Here is a 25,991-nt window from a genome sequence, read left to right as displayed (position 1 = left end):
CTGCACAAGATGTGGGAAGGACTCTGCTTTTGGCAGCAGAAAGCAACACATCCTCTCAGCCGCGGACCGAGCTCAGGGAACGGGCCCACAAAATTCCCTCTCTTATCACCAGGTTTGAGCACTGCTGCAGCCTAGAAAAACAAATGTATCAACCCAACCAGGCTGCAGTCAAGGTCTCCCCATCTGTGTAGCAATTCACCACAGCTTTTGATATTTTGATTAGTGCAAGTGCAAGTGTGTTTTAGCTGTAGCAACAGTAACTGATCAACAAACCAGTTCAAAGGGTGGGCACATCCTCTCAGAAAATTGACTTTCTTGAAAGGAGGCCGTGGCCTCGGGGCTGGATCTGAGCAACAATCGCCCTGTGGGTAAAAACATGTGTAAAAACACATTTGACCACCCCACTTCCACGCAGGGCAAGCTTTGGGATATTACTCTGGATCAGCTGGGCAAAGAGCATCAGCACACTCAGGATGCAGAAGGAAGCAGCAGCAAGTGATTCAGAGCAGAACTCAGAGGAGTTAATAACAAAAACAGTCATTAGGGTGGGAAAAGTCAGTGCTGAGGCTTTATAATAAGATAAGGGTATTTGTTTTCTTGCAAGAACCAGGTTCCATGTCCATTCTCCCACCATGGAGCTCAATTTTAGGTTATTATTGTATGATCCTTGTCTCCAAAAAAGACAAGGATCACCAGATATGCAATTCTGCCATCCCCCAGCCAAGTCATCCCTCCCCAAGCACCCCTCAGGACACCTCTAACAGCACCAGATTCTCCTAAGTAACAGGCTTTGGCACAAAGTCTTTCCCCATGCCAACACTCCCACTGGGAAGGGTCCACATCAGCTCCCAGGCCAGGTCTGACAGGAGGAGATTGACACACCAGGTCCTCAGCCTCTCACACCCCTAACCAATTCTTTTAACCATTCTTCAGGTAATATCTACATATTTAAAACATCTAAAGAATTGCCTTTTAACCCCAAAGGAGCCATCACAGGCATCATGTGCCTTGTGAAGCCTTGTGTGCTTGGCTTCCCCTCTGTTTGATGGTCCATCAGATCTGGTATTATTTTATCTAAAGAAATGAAACTGCCACAGGGGCTCCAGCTGGAATTAATGTGGAGGAGTTTCCTGTGTCTTCTGCCACACCAAAACCAGCTGATGGCACTTCTGCCAAGCACCAGGAACCAGAGCTGGCAAAGCAGCAGGACCTGGTTACCACTGCCCTGTGCTCATTTCCCTACCAAATTCACTCCAGCCCTTCCTTCCCAAAGCTCCTCCAAGCTCCCATCTTTGGATCCCACCAGACAGAGCAGCAATTTAAATGAAAACTGAAGATTCCCATGTAAGCAGAATGAGCAGAGGCCAGGAAGACAATGAGGGCTCTGGAACAACTCTCTTGTGAGGAGAGACTCCTGGAGCTGGGCCTGTTCAGTCTTCCACTCCTTCCCTTGTCTGATTTCTCACCTGAAGCCTCCCAAGGAGGTGGAGCAGGACAGAATTAACCCAAATCGCTCCCTGAACCCACCTACCCCTGACCTGGCAGGAACACACAAAGCCCAGCAGGACAAGGTTCTCAGAAACTCAGATTGCACTCAGCCTCCTCCAATCCTCACCTGGAATCATGCTGAAAAATGTGTCTGCTACAAGGTGGGTTTTAGGTCCTTTCAGAGGAAAGGAACACTTCTGAATGCACAGTGGGCAAAGTGCAGAGTGTTTCAGAAGCAGGGAAATGAGCATGCAGGGCTCCAAGGCAACATTTGACTCCTCACTGCTGTCAAAGAGCTCTACTTGCTGTACTGATAAGCATGTGAAATGCTTATTCCAATGAAGCACTACAGGGAGAACCTGTTTTACTTCCAGGATCACATCAAGAAAGAATGAAAGGCTCCACACTTGTGGCTCACACGCTTTCTCACTAGGTGGGGTAAGAGTTGGAAGGACTAAGTTGTCCCCTCAAAAGGAAAATCTCAGAAAGGAAAAAGAAAATAAAGACAAGCTCTGCTGCACCCTCTTACCCCTGCATGAGTATTGGGAAAAATAATATTACAAATGTTTCCCTTGTTTGACTATTCCTGAAAGGCTTCAGCTGCCTTGCACAATTTGGGTAAGGACATCACTCACTGCTCAGCTGGGAAGAAGTTAAGAACTGGCTCATTAGATTTGTTCTGCTTGATCCAAGAGGAAAACAAAACCAGTAAATCCCTCACTGGGCAGTGCTGCTGCAGCTCTGGTGACAAACACACGGGGCTCACTCATCATTCTGCTTTCTAGAAAGCTGCCTTGGCACCCCTTGGCACTGTCACGTGCCCTGAATGACAAAGTGGGGGTGGCAGAGTCCCTGTGAGCGTGGCTGTGGCTGCTGCACCCTCAGCTCATGGGGCACGGGCAAAAATCCTCCCTCAACACCCCCACATGACCCACGAGCCACATCTGAATTATTCAGCCTTTAAAGTCCATCTGTTTTGCCATGCAGATGGTGAATTCATGAAAGCTCAGCTGAAAGGCCACTTTCTTGGGGCGAGAGCAAGGAGAAAGCTTCCAGAAGCCTTCCTATTATAGAAGCAATAGAGCTGGTTCCAAATATAGTAGAGCAGCACTCCCAGAGCCCTGGAGACGTGGTGCCCTGGTTTTGTGAGGCTGAGGGCTCGCTGGATTGCTCCTGCACATGCAAAGATGGCTAGGAAGGGCTGCAAGATGCAGAACTGACGTGAAAAGGGAGTTTCAGGACAAACACCAGAGGCAGAAACCCAGACTGCCTCTATGAAAGATCAGCCTGAACACCAGGACAGAGCCAACCTGTCCCACTTTAGAGAAAGCCAGTCAAAACCAGCAAGAAGAATCCCATCTTTTTCAAGAACATAATATAAGCTTGCTTAAAAAAAAATCATTATTATTATTATTATTATTATTATTATTATTATAACCCCAACAATCATTCCATCACCCTGTTTTGCCTGTGGTAGCAGGGATCCAGGCTGGAGAGGTGCACTTGACTCACTTTGGCATGCAGAGGGTGGATTTGTTTTTGTTGTGACAGCTCATAAAGTGACCATCACATGCCCTGCCCGACAAAAATTCCTCACCAGTTCACCAGGAACAGTTTGTTAGTGACCCATTTTAATTCTTCAAGTTTCCTTCTCCTGTTTCAGGGCAGATTTTGTAACACAACAGAAATAAACTCAGTTGCAAAAGTGTATCTTTGTGTATCTCTGCATCTGTGTACTCCAGCATAGGACTGGACTTTTGATTGGTGAATGGTAACAAAGTAAAATGTCACCAGGACAGCAAAAATCTCATCCAGGACACTACACAGGGAAGAAGGCCCCCTGCACCATGGCACAAAAGGCACAGGAATAATTGATCCTGCACATCTCTCCATGGGGTATGAAATGGTTTCTAAAACATCAGAAAAGCTGCCTTCTAAATATCCATCAGATAAATACAGTTTCTTCTTTAGAACTCTGCTAGCAAGGAAAACCCCACACAGGTGACTCAATGTTAAGCACTAATTTCATCAACTTTAAAACTCAATTCACTGAACAAAGTATGGCTTTACCAGGTTTCTGTGGCTCTCACTTGGTTTGAACCAGCCCTTGGGTTGCCAATTCTCCTTTCTGAGACCACCCCATATTCCCTGATCACAGGTCCAGACCTACACAGTGTAGCAGAACACGGGGTAATTCATTTTTATTTATTTATGTGGAATTTCTCTGTCCTATACCACTGTGGATGCTTTTTCAGCAGAGACAGAGGCAAAAAGACCCCCCAAAAAACCCCAAGCAAACCAAACCCACACAGACACACAAAAGACTCAAAGCAGAACGATGCAGTTTCCTCCATATGGATTCATTCCAGTCCACTGCAGGGCTGAGAGGTTCCAAAATCCATTAGGCATCTCTAAAGTGTCCAGGTTTTTCCTAAGGGTCTCCAAATCCAAATTCAGCAAACCTTACTCAGCAGCACAAACACTAGGTTAAATATAATAGTACCCAAAAAAAAAGAGCTTTAAAAGTAACTGTGCCATTACTTGCAAATATTTGGATAGGCTGGATAAGGCCTTAAGCAACCTGGTCTAGTGGGAGAAGTTCCTGCACATGGCAGGAGGTTGGCAGGAGATGATCTTTAAGGTCCCTTCCAACCCTTTAACAGTCTATGATTCCATGATTTCTGTCACTCAAAATGCCCAAGTTTTTCCTATCATATTCCTGAATCCACTCTTATTCTCACATAAAAGCATTTTCCACTATTTTTAGTATCAATGTCTCATGAATTGTCACAAAACCTTAAATCTTTTCAAACTTTTGTCTAAAGTAGGCCACTGCTGGTGCCTCAATGTCACACCTTCACACAGAACCATCTTCCACCTTGCAAGGACAGTGCAAAAATGCTGAGCTCAGAAATCCCCAATGTATAGGTCAGCAGTTTACAAAAAAGTCTGCTCTGCACTTAGGGAAAGAGTTATCCAAGTATCCCCAACTTCAGGACAGATTTCATGCAGAAACAAGTTCAAACTATTTTTCACATTTTGGAACAAAAAGTGCCTCACTACATCTGCAAACTTCCACCAGAACAGATTCCTCAGGAACTAAAAACAACCCACCCACCCACAAGCAAACAGGACACACCACTGCCCACACCCTCTGAATAAGTCTGGGATTCACTGGGCTTTCCAGCTGTGTCTTAAAAACAAAGCATAAAAGCTCCTGAAGAACACATTACAATCTCAGACCAAAAAAAAAAAAAAAAAGAAAAAAAAAAAAGAAAATTAAAAAAAATAAATAAAACCCACTCATTAATGTCAGGTTCTAAAAGAGCTTCTACTGCAGGAGGTCAGGCCCTTTCCAGCCTGCTGCTCATGTCCCATCACAGGTACCACTGAGGAAACACTTCAGAAAGGGTGAAAAGCACCTGACAGAGAGAAAATGAGGAAAAACTCCACCAAGGCCAGGGAAGGATAAGGGATGTTCCATGGCAGAGCAGGTCATGCCCCACAGTGAAACTGGGGAGAGAAGATGTTGGTTTTATGCTTGTTTCTTACTATTACTTTACTATTCTAGCCATCAATAAATGTTATTTTTCTGTTTTGTCCACAATAGTAATCAGTAATCTCATTAACTTTATCTTGGCCTTTAAGCTCTCTTGGCTGTGCTTCTGTGACATCTCCAACTCCAGTCCCTGGCAGGCAACAACCTCCTGTGGCCAAGCTGTCTGTCAGGGGGATGTGTCTGTCCCTGCAGCAGGAGCCACCCACTACAATCACTCACAGCTTGTTATCAATGTCAGGTCTCAGGAGGGACAGGAATATTCCTCCCTGTATGGAGAGTGGCCACTTCCCAGTGTCCCTCTTTTATTCACTTCTGACTTCTTGTGAGAGGTGCTGCAGACCCCACTGGGATCCCTGGAATTCAGATTTCTGAGTCTCTGAGCTCTCTGAAAACATCCCATTTACCAGAACTCTTGACAGGTTCAGGTTGGAAGGGACCTCAAATCCACCCAGTTTCAACTCTGGTCAAGGGCAGAGACACCTTCCACTATCCCAGGTTGCTCCAAGCCCATCCAACCTGGCCTTGGACATTTCCAAGGATGGGCAGGCACAGCTGCTCTGGGCACCCTGTGGGGGAGAATCACATCCCTTGACTGCTGCCCACTCCTGTTTTGAAGCAGCCCTGACTCAGTTGTCCCTCTGGGCTGTGAGCACACACAGCTCCCAGCCCTCTCTTCATCCACCACAACTCCCAAGTCCTCCTCTGCAGGGCTGTCCTCAGTGACTTCTCTCAGTCTGTACTCACACCTGGCACTGCCCTGACCCAGGAGCAGCACCTTGCACCTGGACTTGAACTGGATGAGGTTCCTCAGCAGCACCTTGCACCTGGGACTTGAACTTGATGAAGTTCCTCATTCCCATGAAGGCCACCCAACCTTCTCACATTCTCATACAACTCCTGGACATGGTGATACAGCTCCTCAATGAATGAGGACACACCTTCTGGAGAGGTGTGAGGGCTTCTCCTGGACATGGTGACACAGCTCCTCAATGAATGAGGACACAGCTTCTGGAGAGGTGTGAGGGCTTCTCCTGGACATGGTGACACAGCTCCTCAATGAATGAGGACACACCTTCTGGAGACTCTCAGCCCCAGTTTCCTGCACAGGGAGCAGCCACTCTTTACACAACCAGAGGTCTCCAGAGCTCCACTGTCACCAGGCCTCTTTGGGAGGGACCCTCTGACATCCTTGGGGCTGCCAGGAATGAGCACCCCTCCTGCAGTGTGAAGTCATGCAAGGAAAAGGAAGGAAACAGGACACCAGGGTGTGACAGGCAGCAACACAAAGCTGGAACCCTCAGCAGTGACAGGAGGACAGCACAGCAAGGCAGAGGAGACCCACAACAGCACTTGCACAACACCATGACCCAAGTGGACCCCCTTGGACATCCACCAGGCAGAACCAGGCACCTGCAGAGCTCATCCAACACAGACACAGCAGCAGCAGCAGAACAGGGAGGGACCAGGGCGTGGGTGAGCAGAGCTGGGCTCACACAAATGCAGGTGAATGATCCCAAAGCAGTATCAGGGTATTTCCCACCCTAAACTGCTTTGCAGCTTGTAAAAAAGCCCAGAACCCCTTTAAAGGGAGCAGAAAGGACTTTGAGCAGCCAAAGCACAGACATGTGCCACGTCATGGCCAAAGGGCTCAAGAGGAAGGCAGAAGGCAGCCAAGGGGACACACTACAAATCCTTCCCAAAGCATCACCTGGGCTTACAGAAATTCTCAAGAGAATGTTGTACACAAAACATCTGCTGAACCAACTCTGCTTCACAAAACTCAGGTTTTGACTGGTAAACTGCAGTACAGACCAATATCTTACTGCATTATGATTATTTCAAAGGACTGTTTAAAATCTAAGCTAATCTGGAAACCTACCAATTCCACAGATCTTTAATCTTTTATTAGCTCTATTTTTAAAGATTTTTTTTTCCACTAATAACTCAAGAATTATTGAAGTAAAAAATAGTTTGATATTTTCAGAGCTTTGTAGTCAATACACCTAGCAACTGACACAATTGAAGTTTCAGAAATCCTAAGCATAGCACGAATTCCACTGTAATTCATTCTTAAGGAAAAAGAAAGGCCCCAAAATAGCATTGAAATTTCAGTAAAAGACAACTTATGCACGTTTATGAACTGTGACAACTTCTGCTTTCTGCCTCTGCCTTTCCCTTTTCACATTTCCTCTCCAAAATTCAGTGGCACAGACCTATAAGAGGACACCAGAAATAATTCTGGTGCAATCCTTTCCATGTTAATAACCACTGTGGAAGTATGAACTTTTCTAAAGTCCACTGGAAACGTCAGAGTCAGGTTTGTTTTACAAGACTTGAATTTTTTTTAATGAAAAAACACAGGAAACATAAAATCCTGGAATGGTTTGGGTTGGAAGGGACCTTCATGATCACCTTGTTCTAACACCCTGCCATGGGCAGGGACACCTCCCACTATCCCAGGCTGCTCCAAGCCCTGTCCAACCAGACCTTGGACACTTCCAGGGATCCATGGGCAGCCACAGCTTTGCTGGGCACCCTGTGCCAGGGCCTCATCATCCTCACAGAGAAGAATTTCTTCCCAATATCTAATTTAAATCTCTCCTCTTTTATTTTAAAACTGTTCCACTTTGTCCCACCCCTATCTGCTCACATAAAGAGTCACATTCCCTTTTTTTTCCAAGTCCCCTTAGGCACTGGAAGGGGCTCCAAGGTCTCCCCAGAGCCTTCTCTTCTCCAGGTGAACACTCCCAGCCCAGCTCCAGAGCAGAGGTGCTTCAGTCCTCAGAGCATCTTTGTGGTCTCTGCTCTAACAGGTCCAAAAAACAACTTTATTATAAAGACAGAAAAAGGAAAAAATACCTACATTGCTCCCTAACCCAATATTCCCATTGCTCCCTGCAGCACAAACAGTATTTTCTTGTCAGAGTTTCCCCTCTTGGACAAAATGGAGAAAATATGAATAAACCCCACCAAATCACTAAGAAGTGAAGCAGAAAATAAGGAGCCCAGAGCTGTGGTTTAGAAGGGATGGTTTAAGTGAGCCAGATTTGGAGCTTTGGGGATTGTGACCCTGCTGTGGAAATCCTCAGCACTTTACAAACCAAATGTGCCACTCCAGAGCTCCCCCTCATCCCCCTGGCTTTCAACAACCAATTCTCTCCCAAAAGCCAGCTGCAGCCCAAACACTGAATTACCAAAGCAATCACCAATGTTGAGCCCTCACCCTTTGACATCTCTCACCAATTCTCTATGAGCTTGCAGGAAATCATTTCAAACAGCTCCCTCAAGAAAAGAAGTTTCAAGCTTTAGTTTTTTCCATCCCAAGCCATCCCTGCACTATTTCATAGCTCTGATAATTATACCACTGACTAAATCTCCAACTGGGAATAGCTGTTTTTATCATCACTATTAAAAACAGTCCCTCACACTGTTAGGAATCTGGAAATTCACTGGAGCTGCATCCCACCCTTCGGCCTCTCAAAACACTACAGAGCAATGAAAGTATGTGCTGAAACCAGAGGATCCCTGTGCTGAGCAACTCCTGTAATTTCTGGGGAACTGGAACTGCTTCCTAAGTGAACCATGGAGGCTTGGTTATTGATTTTAGCAGGGCAAGTGGCACCAGAGCTCTGAAAGTCAAAGTTTTCCATATTGGACTGGGAAAGTTTAGTTACTTTCAGAAATGCAGCAGTGACATGCATGCTAAAAAGCTCCTCACATTCACCTAGTTTTGTAGGTTTTATGCTTTTTAAAAAAAAAATTAAAGTAAAAAGATCATCTGCAGTTTTCCTTTCCTAAAAGCACATTATCTTGGTTTTTACACCTTGGCCAGAAGAGTGACTGACAGCTCTCAGAGAAGCAGCGAGATGCAGAAAAACAAGAGTTGAAAGAAAAGCGGATTTAAAAAACAGCTTTTAATTATCTGAAGGTACGGTTGCCAAGTAGACAGCAAAGAGGCTGTGCATCATTTACAGATGGGAAAATTCCCCCAGGTTGATTTCACAGCCAATTACAGTGGATTAACCTATTAGGAAGAATGAAATAGATATATATATTTTTGGTGGATGCAAGTTTCAACAGCTTAAAAAATCATTGCCGCTGGTACTTTGATACATAGGATCAGCAATCTGTTTTATCACACTTCAAGTCATCACCATCCATAAACACACCCCAGAAAAAAACCTCACCCTCTTTTTTAATGCATCTTCTGTCATTATTTCCTTCTCAGAGAACAGCATCTCTCTTGGCTCCCCACTTTGGGTATCACTTCATACATCAATACTTCTTTTATTGCTGTTAAAGAGAAACATCTAACACCTTCAAGCTGTTTTACACACACCTTTGCACACACATCTAGTATTATATCTGCCAGATGCCACTGTATAAGGTATTTGTCAAACAGAAAAGCACCAAAGCACTGATTTTCAGCTTTCCAGGATCCCTCTGCTAAATCCTGGGTGTGCCTACTTTTGTTTGGTATCAAGTTCCTCCTGCTGGCTCCGCTGCAAGAGCAAGCTACAGGGATAGTTAAGTTTTTCCCCACCACCAAAAACATCTGTTCCTTTTCTGAGTTCTCCAGACTTCCTTCCCCTTGACTGTATCATAAAGGCTCTCTTTTCAGCAAGGCTGCCTTCCTGATAGTCCATCACCATTATCTTCTTGTTCTCTACAGAGCAGCTTGAATCACTGGGTCCTGCAGAGCTCCCAGTCCTTTCAGCTCAAGGCCAGGATCTGAATTCAAGCATCATGATTTACAGAGGGTTGTTAAACTCCTTCCCTGATTCTTTTTTACCACTTCACAGTTTCCTGTCCTGGGAGGCAACCAAACTGCTGCAAGAAATGCCAGTTTCTGTTAAATGTCCTCAATTCCTGTGACACCGAGCATTTAAAACAATCACATTACTTGCAAATCTTGTACTATAACAGCTTTTACCCACAAAGTGCAGAGATGAGCAGAAATTGCTTTAGCACCAAGGAGTGTGAGTTGGTTATTTGCTGCATCTCACAGCATTTCTAGTTAACATTCAGCCTTGGCACGACCCACCATCCGCTCAGGCACACAGCACAATGTCACCCCTCAAAACGCCACTGTTCAACCTAAAGGCACTTTTTTTCTTTTTTTTAAAATCCTTTTTTTTTTACTTTAAGGGTGCATCAGCTGCTCACTGAAAGTGGGAATGCTCCATTTAGCACACACACACACACTTGTTAAACTGCTCACAGCATGCAAATAAAACACTGCATTGTGCAAAAGTCATTCAGTCTCCCCATCCGTAGATATGAGCAATGGAACTGAGGCCAGGAAAGAGAAACTTGGAACAACGTGCAAATATTTCAGTCCCTTATTCCCAGTATTCACATCCCAGGCTAAAGCCCACAGCCCTGTCATGCTGAGGGGTGACCATGTTTAAGGATCTGCCCTGTGCAGTGGGTGGGAAAAGGACCATTATCTGTCTTGCCCCTGGACTGCACCCTTTTATTTGTAGTTATTACTGCAAACTGCCTTTTTTTCCAGACAATGGTTGTGTTATTATAGGTACCTTCATGCCGTGCCAAAGCACATACACACAGCAATTCAGAACAATCAGCCTTGTTTTCATGGGAGCAAAGGTTGCAGCCAAATGAAATGGGTGGAGATCACATTAAACAATCTTGGAATCTGCTAATAGGATATAGGAAAATGTGACCATAATGCAGATGCGGAGTTCCCCTTTCACCTTCCAATGTTATGGATAAAATAAAAGCTTTGGAAAACCAATTAAACTGTTTGAACAACATTAAGCAAGTCAAAGTATTCTCAGGGTGCTTACAAGACCACTGAGAGGTTCTTCAAAATGAAAAGAAAGCACTGCCCTTTCAAAGCTCTGGAACCAGAGAGCATTTCCCCACCCCAGAAACAATGATCTCTGCCACCACCTGTTATAAAGATACAGGAAACCTGCAAGTCCTCTGCTTCTCCATGGTGAAGAGAAGCTCATCAAGACAATTGTTCCTGCCTTAGAGACAGAATCAGCCCCTCCTCTAAGTGGGGAATTTGCACACTGAGGCACCTTGGTTGGTCAGCTGTAACCTGCATTCCCCTTGTTTGCTTTTGAGATGTGCATTAGTCAGCTTTCTCCTGCACAAATCTGATTGTGCCTCTGCATGATCGTGCACTGAAGTAATGTCCTTGAGAGTGTGACATCAGTCTGTTGCCATGGCAATGCACAGGGCAGTCCAAAATTCAGTATTATGGCATCACTGCAGGATCAGACAGCAGAACAAGCCAACGCCTGAGAGCTGGTTAATGCAGCACGAACAGCCGAGACATTTCAATCTAAATGTTAAAGTGTAACTGCACTTCATCCCAATATTCTTTATAAATATGCCTGGAAGCCTCAAGAAAGACAATCCAGAAGGTCACTGAATTGAAGAAACGGGCAAACCATCATGCATCACTAAAAAGAAGGGCAATATGTTTCCAAGGATGGCCACCAAGAATGAAGAAAGCTCAGTTCAGCTCTCTGAATAGAAACCACCATCTGTTCCTAAGGCAACACCAGATCTTCCTAAAGACATCAGCATCCACAGAGAAACAGGGATGGTCCCTCAGCACCCCAAACCAAGTGTTAGCTTGCACCCAGTTTTTCTGGAAATCAGAGACTGGAGGATCACAGCACTGTCAGCCCTTTCAAAGGGACAGCATTACATAAGACACAGTTCTTCAATTTCAAGCTTTGAAGCAAAGATCAGCACATCATTAACCCAACCTGTAACAAAGCTATAGAGTTAAAAAAGGGTGGTACCTTCCAAGAGTTGTTATTCCATGTAGGGTTAGACATTACAGTTCTGTAGGTTCCTTACACACTCAGGAGAATGGCATTTCTGAAGAGCAAAAGGGAAGGAAAAAGGAAATTAGTGACACAGTAAAGGTATTAACAACCACTACCCAGCTCCTAAAACCCAAAAGATTCAGTTTGCCCAGAGCAAAGGGCACATGGGAACAGCAATCCATGCACTGCTGACGTGGAGAACCACCAATTCAAGATCTTCAGTGCTGACTGATCGAGTACACCCCAAAACCAGCCCAGTGGCTGGGCAGAAGCCAATTTAGCACCATGAGAGCCCAGGGAGCACAGATAGCAGAGAGGAGGGACTGCCAAGCCCCCCAGAAACCACAAGGGACCCTTTCTTTACCTGCTCCTCTGTTCCCATCAAGCACACACGTTTTGGGGTCGGGCTGTGGATTCCCAGTGGCTGCTGTGACACCCAAATTCCCCAAGCCCCTGGAGTGCCAGGGCTGTTGCACGTCAGCTTCCGAGTAACGCGGCCCCTCCCCGCACGCTTGGCTGGTTTCATTTCGCCTCCTTCCGCTTTCCCTTATTAATCCACACCTCTCCAACAGCTCACACAACACTTCCTTCTGCAGAGCTGACCTCCAGCCTTCCCATAACCCCAGGTGCACACACAGTTTCTTCACAGTGCCATTAATGAGGCACATTTCATGTCCTCCACACGGATGCAGCCCTCACCCACTTCGAACCCCTCCACCCATGTCCCTGGCTGTAATTACCCCAGCCCTCCTTATCTAACACCCAGCACAAGCCTCGGGGCTGGGAACCTCTGTTTGTTTGGCTCTGCAGTGTCACACACCCCAGTGGTGTTGTATAAATAAATTCCACAACCTGTTGGAGCCTGAGCTTGATGGAGACTCGAATTATCCCCATTTCCAAGTGACTGCTGCAAATACCTTCGCTCGCTTACGCAATCGGCCACCAAGGCAGCTCCAGGGCCAAAAACCACGACAGCCAACTGCTCCCACGGGCCACAACTGCACAGAAAACAACTTAAATCCCTCTGCTTTCAAACACAAATTGCAGATTAGAAAGGGATGAGACAGGCAGAAGCAGACAGCTCTCGGAAATGTGCCTCTGCCTGTCACCTGAAGGACAGGTTCCATGTGCCGGTGTCACCTCTCAGCCACCCACAGCACCCAGGCTTTGCCACAACCTTTAACACTCAGCAGGTTACCCAGTCACAAGTCTGAAGTACCAGGGAGGATAAGATTCTGGAAGCAATTTTGAGCCAAATGGATTTCAGAGCAAAATAAAGCCAGCAGGCTTCATCTCCATGGAGCTCCTGCAACACAACATAGGCTGAACAAGTCACTCAGGGCAGAGGTCTTTCTTATTAAGTACCTAGTAAATTCAGATTAAAGTCAGACAACTTTTCCCCCTCCCTCATATAAAAATCAGATGCTATCCAGCCTGAGGAATCAATCCAGCTTCTGCAATAAGGAAAACCTGCTCACAGCCACATGACACCACACACAATCCATAGGATTGTGGCCCTTCAGGTACTCATTAAAAACTTTTTCCCTAGAAAAGTCTCCAGTAACAATTTGCCTTCAATTCATTTTCTGCAGTGAAGATGGATGGTGACTAAGTACTGGATATGGAAGCACATGAGAAGTCCCAGTGCAGCCAGGCCAGGCCATAAACACACCAGTGTAATCTCATGGACATTGCCCAAGTACCCACCTGCTCCCATGTGCTGATTCCAACAGCACAAGGACCATCAAACCTCTGAGTCAAACACCAGGAAGACAAGAAGGAAGCACTGAGGCACTCCATGACCATTAAAAGGCAAACAGAAGCCAGAGAAGAGCCAAGGCTGGGTGTATGTGATGGTGTCTACAGGTGGAGGAATTGTGCTCACTCTTAGGAAGGAGCTGTGCTTTGCTGATGCTTCCTGACTACCCAGCTGAACCTCCTGTCCATAGGTGAGTCCCTTTCCACCTGGATTACCCTTGGAGCAGCTTGGCCAGCATGAAAGCTATCACAGCCCATTTTTTGGCTTCTTTTCCCTACAAAGCCAAGGCACTCAACCTCTTAAAAAGGCAGCGTGGCACCTGTGCTCCCACATGAGACTCACGTCCTAAAACCTTCTCCTAAACAAACCATGAGCAAAGAGCACTGTGGGTCAACATCCCCAGCAGGTGGGGGTCAGGCAGCCCTGCCAGGTAACACTCCAGGCCTGAACCTCATTTTTATTTAGGCAATACCCAATCCAACCTGCCAGCCTCCTGGCCCTGCAACATCAGTGGCTAGAAAGGGATGCAGGAGTCTGATCAGCTACAGACTCTCAAATGTATTTTGCTGATAAAAATACATTTTATCAGCAAAAAAGTATTTTTCCCCAATATAAATAACTAAATACCTCTTAAAAAAAAAAACCAAACCATGATGCAGTTTATCTCATTAAATAAGTCACACTGTTCCTATCAAAGCACAGATCCACTACAGTACACAATGCACAGGTTGGTTTGCAAAGCATGTTTGGGCTTTTCCCTCTGAAAGCCACCCTAAAAATGTAAGATTCAATTAAGGAGGCCTTGTATTCTTTGTTCCTTTAAAATTCACCCCCACTTCACCTTATTCATTCCCAGAGCTTAATGCTGCAGTTGGATCTACACCATCAACCCTATCAGCCAAGTTACCACCAACACAACCAAACCTCAACTTACAAAACTATTAACTTTCACAAAGAGCATTACATTTTCTTTCCCAAAACATTTAACCTGCTAACAAATACCTGCCTCAGTGCATGACCATCCTCCCATTGTCCTGGAGTGAGTTAGCAGGCTTGCAGCAAAACACGGGGAGAGCCAAGCACGCTCTGGCCCTGGCCAAGCAGAGCCTGCAAGAACAGACCCCCTTTGGGGCAGCGACAGTTGAGGTCAATTTAATGGGAAAACAAACTACTTTTCCATTCAAGTCCAAAGCAGAGACAAAGAATTTTATGTGGCTCACATTGCACATTCAGCTGTCTTTTTAGGAAAGGATCAGATTTAATGGTTCTGTGGCAGTCCAGAAAAAATGAGCCTGAAGAGAGTTGAAGGTTTGGCCGGTGCTGCACTGTGCAAAGTCCAGGCACTTGTCTGGGGTGATCTTGTGGTCTTAAATAGGTACCTTAAAGTCATCATCATCAACAGCAGCTCCAGGTATTTTATGAGGCCCTGGCATAGGGTGCCCAGAGAAGCTGTGGCTGCCCCTGGATCCCTGGAAATGTCCAAGGTCAGGTTGGATGGGGTTGGAACAACCTAGAATAGTGGAAAGTGTCCCTGCCCATGGGAGGGGGTTGGAACAAGATGGGCTTGAAGGTCCCTCCCAACCTAAACATTCTGGGATTTTATGATTTCCCAGGGTTCAGCCTGGAGTACAAATTCACTTTTGCCCCATTTCAAAGAAAGGCAAAATCTCTCTCCCAGGCTCTGCCTGACACTTCTCTTTTGCATCACATGGGCTGCATTTAACACCATTTCCACACCAGAGAACCAAAATGAGGCAGTGCTTCGACGTGACCACCCTCACCACAGGGACTCATATTCTGAAGCAGCAGAGATGTGCTCAGGCTCTTTCACTTGACTGTTTCAGGGCCTAATGCAAACAGAGCAGCTAATTAACATGTATTGCTATGGAAAGGAATATAATCCAAACCTTCACTGGTTTATATCTAAACCCTCTGAGACATCTAACGTCAAAGCTAAACAGATCTTCACCTGGCAAACATTTGGAGAGCCTTCAACTGAAGCTTCCAGGTATGGGAATGCAGTATTTTAGGATATTTTTGCTACATACACTGGGGACATACCTCTAACACAAAGCCCAGAGAATCATCATGACAGCTGCAAAAACAACTTTGTCCTGGCTGACATTCACATAACGAAATTACAGTTTCACTCCAGGGAAAAAGGAAAAAGCACTTAAGTTTTGTTTAGATTGAAGTGCTGCGAGCCACGCCACTTATCTGCTATCAGAGCAGATTGCAGGGCTGCTCCAATGACTATTCTGTAATGAAGTAACTGGAATTGGAAGGTATGCAATTAGTCCTATCTCCTCCTCCTCTGCCACCTCCCTATCGAGAAGAAAACCAGCACAGACGTTATCACCTCTCCCTGGAGCTCTGCTACCCTCATCACTTAAAATACCCACAAAGCAAAGTAGGGCTGTCACTTACAAGCTGCTAACAAGCCTGCCTTGGCCCTGACTGGCAGCAAAGGTGATATTCTCAGCATCTCCCCAGGAGAAAGCTACAGGGTTACCTAATGGGATGCTTTCTCAGGTACCCACACACACATCCATATTAAGCTTAACATGCCTGCATTTAGCTATTTTAGTAAAAGCAAACCACTTTTGAGAGGGGAGAATAAAAAAAGCACTGCTGTTCCAAGTAGCTTTAGGTTAAAGCATCTCTCACTAATCCTCCTGGGTATGACCACTGGGAAGGAATAGATTAAACTCAGGACACAGGTATCACTTGCTGGCACTCTGGGTAGTTTTACTGACTCCAGCCTGGCTCATTTTACCCGGGTTATTTACCCTTCCTTCCCCTAAAGAGCTCTGCTTTATGTCTGTAAAATGGTATATGCAACTTTCCCATAACTGCAGCTAAGAGATGGAAGATGCAAAAAGGCCCCAGACAGCCCACAGCCAAATGGAAACTGAGTGAATCCCTGATTCCAAACTGCAAGTCTGATAAAATACAATCTGACATTTATTCAGGCTCAAAAGCTCACTCATCCCTTCCCCTGCACCCCAGTGATACCCACTGGTCTAATTAAAGACAAGGCTTCTCTCAGCAGCCTCTGCCTTACCTATATCCCAGTCAAGTCTCTCTGTCTGTGACCCAAGGAGCACAGGGGAGAGCTAGGGGATAGGGGGCATTCCCCAAATCCTTAAAATAAAATAAAAATATTAAAAATATTAAAAATATTAAAATAACCTTAAAACCACCATTAAAGCAACATCAACAGACTTGCTCTGTATAGGTCCACTAGACCTATACATCCACTAGAGATGCAGCAATTTTCACTCAGTGAATTCACTCCATTGAGTGAATTTCTCTCAGGAAAATGTTGAGGAATAAGTGAAAACCAAGTTTTTCCCAATTTCTTAAAAACATTTTCCCAAAGATAATGGGCCACCCCTGCAGGATGCACTGGTGCCTTCACTTGGTAGGATTCAGTCAGGTCAGGGATGGAATCGTGTTAACCTCACAAAATCCACACACAACCCTTTCCTTGTTCCATACATCCACTGATCCAAACGAGGAAAAAGGGCTTAAAAAAACCCTTTTAAGGCAAGAAGAGCATGCAGAATGGCAGCAGAGACATTTGCTACAAAGGTATGTAAACTACTGCTCTTTATCCTACAATTTACCCCATGGCCTCCAGCTGACACATCAGCTGACACCATCTGAACAACCCCATAAGTAGCTAAAGCTGAACAAAGCAATCATTAGGAAAACTGGTTTGGTCCACTGCTGGTGGCATCCCCTAAATGTCCTCTCCATGGAGGAAGCATGACTCAGACTGCTCTGGGCTCCCATCCACAGCACAGGCTGCAAAGCTGCATTGAAAAGAGAATTCCCAGTAACTTCTACCAAAGTCACGTCTCCAACTCCTTCTGCTGAGAGACCAACTCGAAGTGAGATGTTTTATATTTTAATATGACTACATCTGCAGTCCTACTGCATCTAAAAAAATCCATAAGCACTTTAAGAGAAATACAGGAACTTTTTTTTTTTCCTTAACACATGGAAGATGGATTCATTGCTATCAGTAATCCTCCCACAGCCCCAGTTTCAGAAGGAGCTGCAGATTCACAGAGATTTCACCCACAAAAACAAGCACTCTTTGCATCACCTCATTCATCTGTTTATTAAGATAAAGTTACCTCATTAAAAAAAAAAAAAAACCAACAATGGTAGAGCCTAGTTGTGAGTGAAGTTATCCTTCTTTAGAGAGGAAATCAAGTGAAAAAATGCAATGAACTAAGTCTGTCCCACACCTGCTGGCAAGCTCTGGTGCCCTGATGGTCAAACTGAGGTGTAGAAATCCACTTTCAGGCAATAAGATTTCCTTGAGGGTGAGGTTTGTTCTAGAATTCCCTTCCCACTTGTGTCCAGGTACCTTGCCTTGCATGTCCTCAGTGCTCAGCAGTGGATCCTCCTCTCCCCAGCACCAGGACACGTGCAGGAGGCCAGAAAGGGAATAGAAATTAATAGGATGAATAGAAAAATGAATAGAATAGAAAATGAATGAAAAAATCACAATAAACATCATGGCAAAGCCAGAGCCTCCTTTCAAGCAGGAGAAGAAGGGGCAGTTCTGCATGTACATTTCCAGGGAGCTTGTCTCAGCCTCAGCAGTCAGGGTGGGAGGAAGCACAGGAGCTCTGAAGACATAAAAACATTAAAAGACCCAACACAAGAGCAAAGGCTTCATGATGGGAAGGATTTTTAGGCTTTGCAATAAAGGTGAAGCTCAGAACAAAGACCTCAATTAAGAGTTTCATAAATGAAAAGAGAACTGGGGTGCTCTGGAAGCACGTGAACATAATTAATCCACAATGCAACACTGGCCACTATCACTGATGCACAAGTCCTGCTTGAACCCAGGGTCCAAACTCTTTATTTTAAAATACAGCCTGCAGTATGCCACATCTCAGAAAGCCAGACCACAGGCACAAACCAGGAGCCTGTCTTTGAAGTTCAGATACACCAGAAAATGACTTCACCTCCCTAGATGCAGAGGGGATAGTGCTGCCTTTGATGCTACAAGAAATTTTGGTCTTAAACTGCCCAAGGACTTCAAATTGGGTGTTGCAGCATGGCAGCACTCAAGCCTACACATACACACGAATGTAATTATGCCTGGTCTAGACTTGGGGGGAGGGAAAAAAAAAAGAAAAAGTATTTTCAGTGATGTTAGCACGCAAAGAAAATAAGAGCACATACAAAGAAACCTCTAGGGTGACTTATGAAGAAGATTTTATGCTTGGCTTTCTGCCAATTAGAGAGGAATTAAAGAGTCTGGCAATATAACCCCGTTCATCCCAAGGAAGAAAATGCATTTTTAAGTGGTCAACAGAGCAAGAGGGATGAGAAAAGAGGAACAAAGACTCGGGAGTGCAACTGCACTGAGCAACATAGGAAGTTTCTGATGGTACTGAGACAGAAAGTGGGCACAAATAATTCAAATTTTAAAATTAATCCAGTCTATTGCCTCCAAAAGAAAATCAGCATGTAACAGCTGACTCCAAATGACAGCATTCCAATAAAGCAGACAGTATTTTTTGCTATAAAATTCCAACTGCTTCAATATTTTACAGATTATCCACCTCCACTGACTGCCAACCAGCAAAATCAGTGAAAGGTGGAGGTCACAAAAACAAAAGCAAACCAAGTGGAAAAGGCATGGCTAGACAGCTTGGGAAGCTGAAAATGTGTCAAAATAAAGTCTTTGAGAAAGAAAGAAAATTTAGTAGCTATCTGTAATGATGAATTTATATCCAAACTCTTTGGAGCTTAAAAATTCATATCATAAGACCAGCTTTTACCAGAATTAGGACCAGACTTGTTATGCCCCAGTTTCCCCAAGGTTACTTTTGGAAATGCATATACTCTTAAAATATTTCAAGTGCTCTTCTCACACTGCAGAGGAGCAACCAAAACCTACCTTCTAATTTTACTTTTTTTTTAATTATTTTTTTAACAAGAACTTAACTTCAACACTTTTTTTATCTGAATGACAGAAGGAATTTTGTGTCACATTGCAGGTTGAAAGTTACTGGAAATGGCAGCAAGCTGCTGTTGCTTATATAAAGTCATTGCAAGGAAAAGACAAAAGAAGCTACTGAAGCTTTCAAAATCAAACCCTGTAAAACAGCAAAACCACAAAATGAACCAGAAGCAGCTTAGGAGTTGCTAGGGATATTTAAAGTTAATAAAAATTCTAAATTAAATGGCTGCCGCTTAAGTTTGCCAAAAAATTATGCAAATTTCCAAAGTTCATAGATAGTAATTAGCACAGCAAAAAGCAGGTCCCAAATAAGTGATGAAGTTAGCCTCAGTCTTATTCCTCCAGCAGATGGAATTAGCTATGTGTGAAGCTATTTTTTTGCAATTGAAGATTAAACATATTATCCTGAATATCAATTCTGGAAGTACAGCACTTTGGATATATGCAAAAGTCAGCCTGAATCCTCCTTTGCCATCATTCTGAGCAGGACACTGAAGAGGCTGGGGGAAGCTTTACATATTTAAGACTTCATTTTTCAAACTGATTGCTGACAACTTGGTTGAGACAAGTTCTCTCAAAGTACATTTAGAGTTAATAGTCCAAACAGGTTTTTCCAAAGAAAAATGTCTTCCTTGACTGAAAATACATCCTCTTGATGTGCTAATTGACAGATCACAAAAAGTCACCCAAACTGCAAGTCCAAACAACGTGTGTCAGCAAAGACTCCTGCGTTTGCCCCTTCCTTCTCCAAAACCTGCTTCACAGGCATGCCCATCTCACACTGTGTGATACAAATTCACCTTTCACAGGCATGCCCATCACACACTGTGTGATACAAATTCACCTTTCACAGGCGTGCCCATCACACACTGTGTGATACAAATTCACCTTTCACAGGCATGCCCATCACACACTGTGGGATACAAATTCACCTTTCACAGGCGTGCCCATCACACACTGTGTGATACAAATTCACCTTTCACAGGCGTGCCCATCACACACTGTGTGATACAAATTCACCTTTCACAGGCATGCCCATCACACACTGTGGGATACAAATTCACCTTTCACAGGCATGCCCATCACACACTGTGGGATACAAATTCACCTTTCACAGGCATGCCCATCACACACTGTGGGATACAAATTCACCTTTCACAGGCATGCCCATCACACACTGTGTGATACAAATTCACCTTTTCCATCCCTAGGGTGGATTTGCCCCTTGCTTCACATTGGAAAAGACACAACCTTCTGCTCAGCCCTGGGCTGAACCTCGTGTGTGCCCTTGACCAAAGTACTCCACCTGTGTTCCATATTCTCAATTTAATTTCTCCAGCTCTGGAGCCCAGGGCTCTCCCACCACAGCAAGTTCCTCTCAAAGAGGCTGAAAGACCCAGCAATTTTAATTTTAGGCTGCATTTTATCTTTCTTAGAACAGCACAGGCCATGAAGGCTCATATCAACACATCCATCCAGTTTAGGGGGCACCACCCAGCAGCAGCAGGAGAGTCTTGAGAAGGGGCAGGGAGAGCAACCAAAACCAAGTTACTGCACTGATCACAAAGAGAGTGGATAAGCTTCTTCCTAAAGACCAGCTTCCAAGCAGAAAACTAGTAAAAGAAATAAAAAACAACTACAAGTCTCTCTCTTCCTACATGAATATTACTTTCAGGCAGCCTAGAAAAGATTTCTAGAATCTGTGTGTGTTACAAAAAGAACCCAAAACTTCCATAATTAAAGGAACATAGGGAGGGGAAAGTAAAATTTAATGCTAATTTCAAAGTCAAGTAAGTGACACCCTGGATTGAATACTATTAACCAAAATTGTGCAAGTTAAAAGTGGATGTACTGAAAGCAGCAGAAACCCTGCCCGCAACAAAATGAGAATTCTCTTACAAAAATACTTCTGTGGCCAAATGAAACACTGAGTTTAAGTAAGAAAGCAAGCACTTACACCTATCATGCTCTCCCCCTCTTCCTTCTCATCTAGGGAGTCTCATTTATCTCAAAGGAATCTAAAGAAAACACTTTGATTTTTAAAGTCAGAAAAGCTGCAGAAATTACAGCCCTGTCTGGCATGAACAAATAGTATTTCTGAAATCAAAAGAAGATTCTCCAAGTTAGGGGAAGGGCAAAAACAGTCCTGAATAACTTACTCTGCACAGCCCAATTCCTGCCAAAACAGTTCTGTAAATCCCATGGTAGTTCAGATAATTTCCATTCTTAGAGCAAAAAAAAAGCTAGATCGAACATTAGCAACATTAATTGTGTGATATGACCTGAATGATACAAGAACAAGCAGTTAAGTGAACCACAGCATCTGCTGAATTTTTAATCACTAGTTGTTTTGCTGCAAGGCAGAAGAACACTGTATATCAGCTCCCAAGCACTGCATGGAATGGCACATTAGGACAGCAAGATTTTAACTGGCAGCAATTCTGCCTCCCTGCCACCCAAATGCCATCACTGTGCTGTGAACTGCAGACAGAGCAGCTTCTAAAGCAGGATTATTTTTTAATCACACAGGAGAAAAAAAAAATAAAGAACCAGCACTATTTTCTGCTCCCCAAGATACCAGTCAGCCATTTCTAATTTTTTTTTTTTACAGCTGACACTTTATTAACAGCCATTTATGTGTCCCTCTGTAGTTTATTTCTACTCTCCAAACAGCTTGAAGCAGTCATGAGGCTGCCCAGCAGCAACTTGCTACTAAAGAGGTGGTTGAAGCTGGGATGTGTAGGAAGGTGATCTATGTAAACATTCCTATTAGCCCTGTACTGCAACAGGAGGAGCAGCTGCAACATGTTGGGACACACCTGAGCTATTTTTAATCCATCTCTCCCTGACACCCAAATTTTGACAGCCAGGTCATGGTACCACTGATGCTCATCCTCCAGACTGTCCTGCTGTGATTTCTCTGTGTTTGATACCCAAAATAGTTAAATAAACCAACCACCATGCCTACAGTGGTAAATACAGCTCCAGTTATGCTCTAGGCATAAAACTGCAACAGCAGGATTAGCAAGTGATACAGCAGATATTCCCCTTCCACAATAAAGACAAAAAAAAAAAAGTTATTTGGGGAATAAACACTAAATCCACAACTACAATGTGAATCCCAAACACAAATCCCACAATTACAGGCAAAATCTGAACTATGGACAATTAGTTGGTTTCATATTTTAGGGGTGAAAAAAGGACATTTGAAAAAACAGGACAACACTCCTACATTAAAGAAAGACTGTCACACTGACTTTAATAGACTCTAAGTTTAATAAGTTAATAGAATCAAAATAGCTTAGAAAACAAGCCAGTAAAACATGGTACAAATAAAAATGGAGCAGCCACACATACCAAAGCAGCATTCCTGTGCCCTCCTTCCTGCAGAGCTTACAGAAGAGGATCTCTAACCTACAACTTTCACTGAACCAGAATTTCCTTCAAAAGCTCAAATCTATGGATTGGAACATCCAGTAACCAAATAATCCACAAGAGACAAAAAATCCCAGCAGACAAGGGCAAGAGAGATGCTTCCCAGGCTATGTTATCTTTCATGATAGGTTTGGGATCAGTCCTGTGTTTTTCTTATAGGTTCAACCATCAGATCCAAGAAAAGCTGCTCTCTTCTCTGAAACCTGGTATCAAACCTGCAACAGGAATATTGAAATATGCCCTAGCTGCTGGGAATACAACAACCTCTGTGTGTGTGAGGATTATAGCAAAACGCTGCTTGGGTTATGCTACAGGGCAGCCAGAAATGAAAATAACACGTGGTGAAGAAGGTGTTGACACCTGGAACCTCAGGGAGTGTCATTACCCAGGCAGGGTCATGCATCCACTGCACAGCTCTCACCTTCACATCACCCAAACCTAACCTGGCCCCTCCACACCCCAAAACCACCGTCCTTCCTGGAGCTGCAGAGCAGCCTGTGATAAACACCCACAGCACAAGCTTCAAGATGAGCTTCCAAATTTAAGAGACACAGAAAGATGTTTTATAACCTCTAAGTCACTCAGCTGCAGCTCAGCACTTAACAAGCCACTCACAATTCTTCTCCAAATGGGGAAAAGATTTTAAAGAGCATTTAGTGCAAGTGAAACATCCCCAGCTTTCTCCTCAGCCTCTGGTCGCTCTCCAATTAAATATGAAAGCGACAACTTAGTCCCACTGAGCATGCAGGATGATTTTAAAACAGCGGTATTAAATCAAACCCCACAACTTTTCACACCTATTAAATTGTTATTCTGCCATTAGGAGGGGAGATTTTGATAAGCACGATGCAATTAACAGACAGTGCCTTTGTTACCAGGCTGCTCATGATGAAGCCCAGGCTCCTTGACATTCCATTTCTTCCCCTCAAAGGCTCTGTGCTACAGCAAATTTATGGGTTTAGCATGTAAGAGGAGAATTGGGCAGGTTACCTTCAAAATCAGTCAATAAGGCCCTTTCACTCAGGCTGGGGGAAGGCGGGTGGCTGCTGGAAATCAACACAAGGCGCTCCCTTCCCCCTCCCCTCAGGACCCAAAAATGCTGCGTTCAAAACACTCCCATCCCCTGCAGCAAGGGCTTAGCCATTTATTAAAAAGGAATCAAAACACTGTAAAAGGCTTCCAGTTAAGATTTCAAGAGAAAAAAACCAACAAAAAACAAAAACATTAACACCGGTAGAACCAGAGTCACATTAGGAATTCTTCTGAGCACCGAAGAACAAGCGGCTCAAACACAAGCAGGATGTCATTTGTCCCAATGATGCTGATCAAATGGCTCAAAAGGAGGACAAAATTAGATAAATTCTTTTTTTTTTTTTTTACTCAGTCATTTTGCTGTCTCCACACCCAGAAGTAACAGCATTCACAACCTACAGGCATTTAGACTTTGGACTTTTAAGACAACTACCTACCTCCACGCTTGTCTTTTAGGGGTTTTTTTTTGGCTCTTCTCTAGGGGTGACAGACAATTATAATGGCCAATTATGTAAAACCTTTCATCCGAGAAAACACGAAGCACTACGCAAACACTCATTAAGACTCTCGGCTGGAGCCTGCGCCGCACGTTCGCCTGTTCCACAGCTCCCCTGGATTTCTCCAGCCACCAAACCTGGATGCCGAGCGCTGTGGCACGGCCAGGACAGCGCCAGCAGGGCAGGGCCAGCCCTGGAGTACTTACACGGCCTCGCAGGCGGCTTTTACAGCCCGCAACACGCTCCGGGCTGCTGGGGATGAGCTTTACAGCCCCATCCAAGCCGGTTATTTAAAAACAGAGCAGAGACGCACGCGGCTGCTGGGCGTTGTACGAAAGCACCTCGCAGGACGAGCCTTAGACCCACTTGTCCGGCTGACCCAAGCAGATTTTTCCAACTGGGAGCCGCATGGCACAAGTCAATAATCTCGGTTTACTGAAGAAATTAAAAGCTACGCTTATTGTTTTCGAGTAAGGCCTTGGAGGAAGTAATTCCGAGAAGAAATCAATTCCACTGTAATTGTACTTTTAACCTTTCCTTAGGTTCTTACGCCATCCCCACGTGAAGGCGTCATTCAAGAATTATCACAATATCTAATAACCATTACAGCTCTTTTCGGATCACTGTTTATATTTAGCGAGTTCACAACCCCTCCCTTCTGAAGGGCGGCTGATCGATGGATGAACCACGGGGGAAGCCGTAAAGAAAAAACACCACCGGGAAAGTGACCGCAACTCAGGAGATCAAAATCTGGGGGGAAAACACGCGGATTTAGAGGGGGGTCGCTTTTAAAAGAAGATCCGCGAAAAGACTGACCCGCAGAAAACAGGGGGGGCTCGGTCCACCCGGCCACGCGTGGGACGGGCGCGTTACGCAACCGCGGGGAGCGGGGATGCTCCGCGCCCCGCACGGTGAGCGGGGCTGCGGGGGACACGGCACCGCTCCCGGGCTGCCGCTGCCCGAGCCGCCGGGCCGGGAGAGCCGGGGAAGGAGCACCACAAAACCGCCGGGGAGGCCGGGAGCGGGGCGCTGGGGGAGCACCGCGGACAGAATAAAGCGAGCGGGTAAAATAAAGCCGGGCAGAGCGCGGTGCCCTCGGCGCGGCCCCGTCCTGCGGGCGGCAGCGGCCCCTCGGCGGCCCCGCAGCCGCCATGGCCGGCGGAGCGCGGGCGCTGCGGGCGGGCCCCGCTCGCCGCTCGCCGCCCACCTGCCCGCACCGCGCCGAACCCAGCGCCCACCCACCCGTGCCGCGCCCGCGAGAGCCTACCGGGAGCGGGGCCGGAGGACGGGCCGTGGCGGAGCCGCCAGGCTCGGCTCGGCTCGGCTCGGCCGGATCCCCCCTGCGCCCGGCGGCGGCGGGAGGAGCCGGGCGGCCGCGCCAATCCGGGGCGGAGCGGGGCGGGACGCGGAGCCGCCC

At 45.3% G+C, this 25,991-nt stretch overlaps 1 protein-coding gene across 13 annotated transcripts in view; it reads right to left on the bottom strand.

Annotated features, from left to right (window-relative positions):
* The window catches only part of FBXO34 (F-box protein 34), a 41,911-nt gene extending 15,920 nt beyond the window's left edge, over positions 1–25,991 (bottom strand). For 7 of the 13 annotated variants that reach the window (XM_071426137.1, XM_071426143.1, XM_071426139.1 and 4 more), the window contains exons 1-2: positions 25,842–25,991; positions 11,833–11,911 (exon numbers count right to left, since the gene is read on the bottom strand). The gene's annotated coding sequence lies outside the window, so the exon portion shown is untranslated. Of the gene's footprint in view, positions 1–11,832; positions 11,912–12,223; positions 12,249–25,841 lie in introns of those variants that run through there. The other 6 variants (XM_071426142.1, XM_071426144.1, XM_071426149.1 and 3 more) reach the window with 4 other exon arrangements.

The sequence above is a fragment of the Agelaius tricolor genome, unplaced genomic scaffold (genome assembly GCF_023055355.1).
Source record: "Agelaius tricolor isolate 1412-34295 unplaced genomic scaffold, bAgeTri1.0.p SCAF_5, whole genome shotgun sequence".
Lineage (NCBI taxonomy): Eukaryota > Metazoa > Chordata > Aves > Passeriformes > Icteridae > Agelaius > Agelaius tricolor.
This window is presented reverse-complemented; position numbering and strand designations above follow the sequence as displayed.